The sequence below is a fragment of the Amblyomma mixtum genome, chromosome 1 (genome assembly GCF_055824585.1).
Source record: "Amblyomma mixtum isolate Tamu chromosome 1, ASM5582458v1, whole genome shotgun sequence".
Lineage (NCBI taxonomy): Eukaryota > Metazoa > Arthropoda > Arachnida > Ixodida > Ixodidae > Amblyomma > Amblyomma mixtum.
In genome coordinates this window covers 322094320-322104467 of record NC_143012.1, presented here as the reverse complement: position 1 = coordinate 322104467, position 10148 = coordinate 322094320, and the positions used below count along the sequence as shown (strand labels likewise).

The 10148-nt window shown below is 50.4% G+C and overlaps 1 protein-coding gene across 1 annotated transcript in view; it reads left to right on the top strand.

Moving 5' to 3' along the window:
* The first annotated feature begins 1644 nt into the window (after positions 1 to 1644).
* The window catches only part of LOC149372701 (ras association domain-containing protein 10-like), a 52453-nt gene continuing 43949 nt past the window's right edge, over positions 1645 to 10148 (top strand). Inside the window, exon 1 of the mRNA XM_089586895.1 lies at positions 1645 to 2202. The gene's annotated coding sequence lies outside the window, so the exon portion shown is untranslated. The remainder of the gene's footprint in view (positions 2203 to 10148) is intronic.

The window sequence follows — 10148 nt, the reverse complement described above, 5'->3', positions numbered from 1 at the left end:
CTCTGGACGCTTATCGTGCATGCAAAGCAGAGTCGCGGAGACGAGTTCTTTCCTTACTGACGCCTTAGCCGTGCATCCGCTGCTGTGGCCTTCGATGTTACCCACTTGAAGACGTGCGTATCGCGCTGTCCCGGTTTGGGTACACGTCCTCTGCGCATATCGTCCTAAACACGGCGTGCCATAAAAAAAGGGGGCCATTAATGTCCATGCTGCTGTAATGGCGCTCTTCGTCTTCACAGGCTTGGTGTGCTACCTTTATGGTGTTGATCCTGGAGGAGACATTACGCGCGAGGTGACAGCGGGAACGAGGATGCGTTAAGCGCAACTGCTGCTAGTTGCCTGCGGCTAGTTAGCCTGGTTAGGAAGTCGAGGGACATTAACAACCCTGTCTTCGACCAGCTGAGGAATGTCGTCACCAAGTTCTTTACTGATTTTTTTTTTTTGCGCATATCCACAAAATGGAGTTCAGCAGACAGTGTGATACGAAAAACGAGCATGCATGTGCACGCGACCACAGTACTGCATTCCTCGCGGTGAATTTCCATCATCAAGATTAATTGACATACGAAGCCGCATTGCTAATCTCTATTGCTTTCATTGCCTTCTGCACTGACTTAACAAAAAGAGTACTTCCTTTTTGGGCGTACTGTACTCAATATTTTCGATGCATAGTGCCTGAGATATCAGCGTTTTGGTACTCTCGGTGTTCCCATCTCTTCGAGTTGTGGTACGATGATATCTCTGCTGCAGTATTCAGCCAAGATATCAACAAGAAGGCAGCTGATGTTGAGTACTAATCGCTCAGTGCGCACTGGCAGGTGTTGACGGCAGAAAAGAGCAAAGTTGTGCAGCCATCCCCCTTCACTTCATCTGTTTTCTTCTCACCAGAGACCTTAGCAGCTCGTGCGCTCCCACGCTGCAGTTACACGGCCGGTCTCTCGAGGCAGCTAAACGAAAGCATCAGAGAGATGGCATTCCTTTATATGCCAAATGCACGCATTACGTAGTACATCAACGTTACCGAGATCGCTAACGAAAGCTTAACACAAATTTTTCGCTCTGTTATTACAAAAACGATACATGAAACGCCGTACAGCGTCCGCTCGCTGGGGGGCCGCCCGTTAAAAACGCAGCGTCACTGGCACGAAAGTACAACCTGCTGCAAGTGTCATTGTTGTCACGGTCGGATTCCTGCGAGGCCGCGTATCAATGGAGAGACGCGCGCGGTTGGTTGGTGGGGGAGGTGGAGGCATTAATAAGATAGCAACCCCCTCCTCTCCCACTTATTAAAACTCTCCGATACTACGCCCTGCTTCTGCTCTACGTTATACCTCACCTGTTAACAGGAAGATATGACAATGGGAGGAATGATCTAGGAGTGGCGAAGAGGGGGGTGCGGGGGGGGGGGGGGGGAGGTGTTGCGTAGCTTTGAGTCGCCGCGCAGTCTCACGCCGAAGAGCGTGGTGGTGATGGTGCCAACGCCAGCTGAGGAGCGAGCAAGAACGCTCTCGCCGCTCGGGCTTCCAATGGGAGGCGACCGATGCGGCAACCTGGTTCTCCCCTCTCGGCGGCACCTGTTCGCCCTCTCCCGTCGCTCTCCCGGCCCCCTCCGAACAGCTTATTCACGCCGGACAAGATTTCCGTTCGCCGGCGTAGACCGTCTCCTCTCAGAACACGGCGGGGGGCTGGCGCGGCGACTGCTGACGCTTCTGCTGCTGCTGCTGCCGACACCGACAAGCACTTTCGTCGCGCGCTCGCTCGCATCGACGACGACAAGCGGGAATCGGCGCCGGATCGGCGTTTACGCTGACCACCCCGGTTGCTGCTTTCTGGAAGTGGCGGCGGTGGCCTCTACATCGTCGTTGAACGCCCCGTCCTCCTCCCTAACCGCGCTTGTCAAGATGAATCTGTAACGGTGCACGGGCCGTCTTGGTGATGTGCCGGTTCCGAGGATACTGCCGTCACCGCGTCGTCGCTAGCAGACGACACCTCTGTGAGGGTCTTCCACCCGTGTCGTCGACGTCGTCGTCTTCTGCTACTGTTGCCGCGGTCGTTGGCCGACGTCTGCGTTTTCGGTTCCGTGTTCTTTTCTGTGCTGGAAAATGAGTGTCCCGGAGCTGTGGACGACGCTTGCCAATGCTGCCAGTGCTGCTGCTGTTGACACCTGAGCACCGTCACCAGTCGGCGGCACCTTTACCTTAGGTGAGTGCACGGGGTTCAGATAATGGGAGCGTGGAAACTCAAAGCGCTATTGCGAGTGACTGCGTCAGCGACTTCATGTCTAAATTCTTACTGTTTGTGTAGAACACTGACCTTGCCTCATTGATTTTTTTTTTTTATTATCCTGCGGTGCAAAGCTGCAGGAAAGCATGACTGTATATAGCGCCCTTCAACACCCTCTGTGAGGCGGCGCCGATTCCTTTTAAAGATAGAAGTTAATTATTTAACTAACTAGAGACACTAGCCACGTTTACATGAATGCGTCTTTAGTCTATTTTTCGAGAAAAAGCAGGTTTAGAGAAGTAAAGGCGTGACTGGACCTGTACTCGCTTCCTCGACGTTTTAGCACTTTCCCTCAAAGATTGGACTGGAGTCGACTTCTGTCGCATTCATGTAAACACGACTGAAACGGGCTAGTTGTGCTTCAGTTGATAGTTTGGCACGTGTAATTATCCAATAGCTTATTAACTCGTTTTCCAAAGACTGATGCAACGCTCTAACGTGGTCTAATCCGGAGATAATGCTTCACACAGCACACCCGCCTATAGCTCTGCTCTGTGATCCTGATCATTGGTAATGTCTCCAATTTCCACCGACAATTGGAGTCTTCCTACCTTACATGTGATCGCCGAAATGCACAGCTCATTCATTTGAAGCTGAACGGTAACTATAATTGTCTTGGAGATTCCTGGGGGTATTTTCATGCATATCGAGGAAAGGCACGAAGTCGTGTTTTTCTTGTTTGGCGTTTTTTTACTTTCTTCGTTCATTATACGCAGCGCTCTGTTCCTTGTGTAACCTTCCTCCTGTTGGTGCCTGAAGCTCGAATGTATTACAACTATTGTTCGGACCTGACCTACGTAAACTTAATTTATCCGCACCGAAACAAAATGTATATGCTTCGCGTGCATTGCTAGTGCCGCGCAGCCAAAGTTAATTAATGGCGGCGAATGGTTAAGGCGCAGATATTTAATGTTATCCGAACTGCGCAGCACGTGTACGTTCGTATTTAATAACGTGGCGGACTAAACTAAATTGTGTAGTCTAGAATATTGTAAAGCACACCGAATGAGCGCTGCCTTTATTATTTTTTTTTCTCTTTTAACGCGAAGCCGTTAGTTTGAAGCAAAACGTCTACGTACTGGGATACATGCGGAGGCAAAACCTCCAGCAGGCGGGAAATAATGATGATAATTAACGCCACCATCGATTTCTTAGTATCGCGTTGTCGAGATAAGTGTGCTGTGGTTATGCACTTCAGGCGTTGCATTTAGCAGTGATTACAGGCTCTACCCACCCTCGATAGTCTCTCATTGACTTAATTCACGCTATACGTATACAAGAAGCAAATAAGAGCGACCGATTCATATACCAGATGACTCGCGCGCCATCAGCGCAGGATCGCCCTTGCTAAATCCGCGCGGCAGTGGAGATGGTTAAGGTCGCGCTCCGCCGAGGAAAGACAGGCAAGCAAGCAAGGAGAGCGAACGAAGGAAGACGTTTCGCGGTGGGCGGAACGAAAGGAACTGCTTAACGGCCGGAAATTGCCTGCGGGGCCCGCCGCTCTCAGCGACACCTTTCCACTGCTCCGCCTCGAAGCACCTCAACGGCGGAGCAACAAACAAACGCAGAAAAGCGAAATCTCCGAGAAACGTAAGAAATGGCCCCCGTCTGCGTGTGTATTTCTTGCGTTTTATTATCCTTCGCGCGTGCAGTGCGCTCGCGTGAAGCTAAGGAGGAAATGCGCAGTCAGCCAGCGGTGCGGGCGGGCAAGCGAGGTTGTTGGCGCGAGAACCGACACGCCTCGGGGGAAGCCTAATTACGCTTGTCGGCACCGCCAGGGCACGAGCCACGCAGCGTCTCTGTATGCGATTGCGTCGGCGGTGGAATCACTGCACGGTTCTGTGGCGGTGAGCATACGGGCTTAGTAGTAGGCAAGCCCTTGCCACGAGAGACAGGCGCGCGCGCGGACGGAGTCTTCGGCGAGGACAGCCCTTTCTTGTTTATCATTTTTTTCTTCCAGCGCAGTCAGTTTGGCCCGAACGTATACGCCGCGCGTCATAGGCGCGCACACGAAACGCAAATTGCCTTCCGGCCGTTTATTTACTCGTTTTCCTTGTCTCTTTTCTTTGCTGGTCTAATGCAATGGGTAACGATAATGTAATTGCACTAGCGCCCCCACTGTGGGCTTCTTGCGCTGTTCATGACCGTCTGAATCGAGCGTCCTTAATGGACATATATTGGTTGCCAGGATGTCGGCCGCGAGCTTGGTTGTTGGTGAATTCTTGACATGGCGCCTGCATATCTGATGACGGGCGTCCGCCGTGGCTCTAATGGCGGCCCGGAAGTTCGTAGGCGTACTAGAATTTGTCTCTTCGCTGTACAGCGCGGCAATTGGCTTCGTTGTAGCGCCTTTATCTTAGTTGTACATGCTGGATTCGTGCAGCTTTGGAGCGGATAGGTTGTAAAGTTAGTGAGAATTAGTTTATCAAGGGCAGAACTGGAAGCTGCTGTTTTGGCAACTACTTGATTGCTGATTAAACGATTAAGAATTGGATCGATAAGAAAATTCCCTATTCGGACAGAATGTCAGGTGCGCATAACAAACATTAGTCGGAAAGATGCGCCCATAAAGGCGCTCATATCGACGAGCCTTGGGCCTACGGGTATGGCCCTGAGACAAAGCAGCAGTCGTCGATGGGGTGGAAAAGCCCATCATCGTCACGCGAGAGGAAGGCACGAAAGAGCCACAATTGAATAATCATCGTGTTTTTCAACGTCCGTGGCACAGTTCGTTGCAAATTCATCCAGGCTAGGCAGTCAATGAACAGAAATACTGCGACGTTCTGCGGGGCGTGAGGGAAATGTTAGATGAAAGGGACCGAGCCTGTGGCTCGCGAAGAATTCGATTCTCCAGTACTGCAGTGCACCCTCTCACAGAGCACTCCTCGTTCGGGAACTTCTCGCAAACCACAACATGATTTCGCTTCCGCAGTCACTTCCGACTTCTTTTTCTCGAGGATGAAGACGCAGCTCCAAGATGGCAGTTTTAGCCCCATTGCGAGGATTTAGAAGGATTAGCAAAATATCATAAACTTGCGTCCATGAACATGACACCCAACTTTGCTATGTAATGTACCGTCATTGCCAAAAGTAACTAGGCAACGGTGCTTCCTTCTCAGCCGTCACTCGAGACCTTATGGTACCCCTAAAGGTACGGAAAAGTGAAGACAAAGAAAAGTGAAGACCTTGCGCAGATTTTGAGCTTAAGAGGCGCCGTGAGGGCTCCACTACACGACTAAGAAACGAACACCGTTGCCTGGTCGTTTTTGGGCGACGGACCCACTTAGCAAACTTTTTGATAACCCCTATAGTAAACTAGATGCATGCAAAATGAAGAAGGCAACATCGCCGTCGTGGCCCTGGCGAGGTTAATTTCCGCACTGAGTTCGGATAGGGGCATCAGGGCGGCTGTCAGCGGGAACTCTCGCAGTGAAGTTAAAGTAGGGGGAGATAACAACGCCGAGGTATATTAGAGAAGGGAGGAAGGATAGAAAAAGAGAATTCGCAGCAATAAGCTGCATAGCTCATGGGAAGACTCTGCCCTGCACGCGCGGAGTCGATGACACGCCGCAAAGGTCTGGCCGCCGCCCGCACAATCAGCAGCGAGACCGTGAGAGTAGCGCGGGAGGACTACGTTACCTAGCGTGAGAGAGACCGGAAGCGGTGAACACACGCGGAAGTAAAAAACGCCCCCCCCCCCCCCCCCCCCTCCACTGTTTCACACAGGCTTCTTTTTCTAAACTGCACGGCCTCACACGTACTTGGAAGCAAAAACCGTGTAGCTAACTAAGAAACCCGAGTGCTTTTCCTTTTGGAGCACACTGACACTGTCCGTAAGCTGCTTACAGGCACTGCCGACCAGATTTCCAGCATGCTGCTGTCTCAGCTCTGAGCTAATAACCATCGCTTTTCAATCATCAACATAGAAAGCACAGGTCGTGTCGAAATAGCCATTTTAACAACGACTCTCCAACGATTTAAGCCGCGATTTCATCACCAATAGCACGCGTTCGGAGTAGGTTATAATGCTTCAGGCGGAGCGTGTGCTGCATTTCGAAGGACGGAGATAAACGCTGGGACTTCGCTTTGAGGAAAGACGACCATAATGACGAAGAGCGCACGATTGACCTTGATGGCGATGAATGCGTCTGTATAGCGATTCGGTGCTTATTTCTACAGATTCACCTACCGGATAGGTTGTAATTTTGTAGCTACCTTCCGGCCATGTACGGAGGCGTTGCAGAGGCGGTAGCGTCTTTATTGTTTCCCCCTTGTGCTAAATACCGTCAGTGCTACCATGACTACCAGGCAGTCAAGGCCACGCAGATAGCCGATGGAAGGAGTGATTGTTACAAAGAGTATATTCATGTGCTAAATACTTTTCGTTTAAAATGTGCAATAGTGGCCACCATTGCCCGCGCGTGTGCTGAGCGTGTGGACCTTGAAGAATACATTTCTGGTGTATTCAATCGCTTTACTCGCTCATGTAGGGTGTTTAATACTGCGCTTTGACCGTGCGCCATGAATCTTCCCTAAAACTGGCTAATGTTCTAGCGCACTTAGCCGCTGCTTCTGCGCTGCTTGCAACAAGCGCCCTTTCGACTTCTCTTGCTCACTCGATTATGTACCAAATGTATGATTGTATTAATGAATACTTCGATACGTGTTTGAACACATGTTTTGAAGGCCAGAGTTGGCTTTCTTCCGTTTTCTGTTTTTCATTTGATGTGATTCCGCATATGAATGCTGATTTCTTGTCTTTTAAACCTGATTGCTGGCTTTTGTTTTATTGTGTTGTTAACTTGCATCTTGTTATTTATAAATCCACTCCTGTAACAGTCCCAAGAAGGGACTAACAGTATGTTCAAATAAATAAAAATAAATAAAATAAGAGGCATGGGCAATTATCTTCACCGTGAGTTCATCGTTAATTGCGTGTGAGTGTGCATTACTTTGTCGTATTATCTTGCCTAGTGTAGTCGTAGTCACCATGCGTATGAACCTTTTTAGTCAGCACTAAAGAGAGCTTTCTGCTCCGTTGAAACGGTTACTACAATTACACAGGAAAATTCACACCTCTCTGAGGCCTAACTGCCGAAGTATAACATAAAAACGCAGCTTGAACATTATGCCGTGGGGTTTGCCGGAGTTAATGTGCGTGACCTGTTTAAGCGGGTTGGGTGGACACTGCGTTGCCATAGTTTAATGATTTACCGACTACCCCTTAGCCAAACAATTACCTCGCAAATGGGCTCTTTGCAGCCTAGAGTGCACACTTTTATATTCCAGGAAGCAGCAGGCAGCAGGTGTCCTTTTGTTAGTAACCATTCTGTGTGTCAGTGTTTTAGGCCACAGCTCTAATATCTCTCGTAATCACACACGGTGATGGTTGCCGTTCCGCTACCGCATCACTTGCTGGTATTGACGCCTAAACGAAATAAAATAACCGACGGATTAGTACGCTTCTTTGCAGACATTTCATATTTTGGTGGCCCTCGCATATATTCCGGAAGGACTGTCGCGTCGGCATGATATGTATACTCACACATAAGGAATGGGTTCCGTCCTTCGCGGCTGGCTAGCGCATTCGCTGAAACACTAAGTTTGTTCAGAAATATAATCGTACTGAAAGACCTAACCTCCAGTGTATGTGTCTCTTAGCTTTAGTGTTGGTGTAGTAGAAGGAGTTTATGTGCTCGGCTAAAATTCAGCTAGTCTGTCAAAGTTGAGGCTAAAGTAGGCCTCACAGGTACGAAGGCATGGAGAGATTAGGAGAGATTTTGACAGTGAGCTTCTTCAGTTGTGAACAATCAGATTGCTCAATTTTTCACGGCGCAAAAATTGCAGCAACACGCGAGGATAAAACCAGAGTCCTTCGACGTGAATGACTGGCAAAACTAACTGCGTGGTTGGGCGTTGGCTGTGTGCATTACGTGGCACCTCAGTGTAACGTCCAACGAAAAAGCGTGCGCGAAATCACCTTGCGCTTAAATTTAAACGTGAGTTGAACATATCCACCCGGCGTTTTAGGCCGAGTCGTAAACAGCTTCTACGGCGACACCATACGTTCTTCCCCCACGGAAAGCAAGCAGTCTTGAGGCGTTAAACTCCGCGAACCGAGTAAAATTCCTCTCCTTCACACTTCTTAGCACGCGGGCGCATTTCGTGCACGCACCACGCACGGCTGTCTGCACACCGGCGGGTTGTCTTTTCCCCGGCTTCGCCCAACGCGCGCGCTGTCACCGACTCGCGGAACGTGCGAACGCATTAATTCTCCAGCGCCGCGCTGCCCGCATCGCCGCCACGCAGTACGTTTGCCCGCTCGCTCGAGGCACTGCGTGGCTGCCGAGGGGCCGTGACTGCGCGGCGGCAGGTCATCTTCGCACGCGCCCGCGCACCGCTGGAAGCTACGTCTTCGCGTGCACCGCTAACTTAACCAGACCCCTCCCTGTGCTGGCCGTTGGTCGTTAGCATGCAAAGGGAACCGCGCAGGAACATATATATAGATGTCTCTGCGCAGGAAAGCGCGCGCTGCCCTGTCCCTCTAGCCGTAGTGCAGCGTATACGCGAGGGCTTGCTGAAAGTTGGGGTAATGTACGGCGACGGCTGGGATGGAAAAGGTGTTTGGTGCACCGTGAAGAGGAAGAAGGCCCGCATGACAGGAGAGCGTGTTTCTTTCTGCTGAGTACCTGCTCGCGTGCTTGTGTGTCTGGCTGTCTTGTCATGTTCTGGCTCCGCCCGACGCACTCACGCGCCGTAACTCGTCCACTAATGAGATGCTACGGAGTGTTCCTTTTTTTTCTTCTTTTTACTTTTCTCTCCTGTCTTCTTTTTTCGAGCACCGCTTGTTAGCCGCCTCCGGGGCTGTTTGACGGGTTTTATTTCACATTGAAAGTGCAGTCAATAGAATACTGCGAAAGTCATATTGGTCGAATTAAACGAAGGCAATGAGCAAACGCAGGAATAAAAACCTGACTTCAGCTGCTCGCCATCACGCGAGACTTACCTCACTTTCGCTCTCAGCCGTACTCGTGACGGTTTCAACGCTGTTTGCATCCTGGCTTCTTCTGTCGTTTGTTGGTTTTAAACAGATGCGAGTAGTTCAAGAGCACTAGCACATTTTTGTTCCGCTGAGCAAGTTCTAACTCTTAAAATAGGGCAGTAATGTTCTTGCAACTCATACTATTACCAGTACTGTAAATGAAGGCGACCCAAACCCGGACATACACCTCCTGAATCTGTGGGCTCTTCGTCGCCAGGCCGATCATTATGCTTCTCGCAACCCTGAAGACCCCTTGGCTCTTCCCTCTCTTCACCGAGCTGCCGCCCGAACGCGGCGTTATGCAAAGCAACTAGGCAGGAAACGCTGGGCTGCATGGTGTGCCCGCCTGTCCTCTACGCAGGGCAATCGACATCTTTGGAGAGTGTTTCACGCCATGGAGCGCCCTTCTCAGGTTGCAGATTACACTGAAAGCATTCGCCTCGCGCTGAATGTGGACGAAGATACATTTGCACAACAAGCGGCCCGTCAGTTTTTTCCACACCATGACTGCACCCCTACATCTCCTCCAGTCTTATCGGTTACAGAGCCTTCCGATGAGGTTACTTCTGATCTAACTATGGCAGAATTGCTAGCCTCCATTGAACGCCTCAAGACTACCACTTCTCCCGGGCACGACGGCATACCAAACTCTTTATTCCGTAACTTGGATGGGTCTGCTTTGCAAACCCTACTGGATACTTTCAACCAAGTGTGGCGTTCTGGTGTCATCCCTGGAGAGTGGAAGCATTCTATTGTAGTCCCAATACCCAAGTCAGGTCAGCCTCCAGTATCTCTTTCGGCCCTTCGTCCAATTTCTCTCACG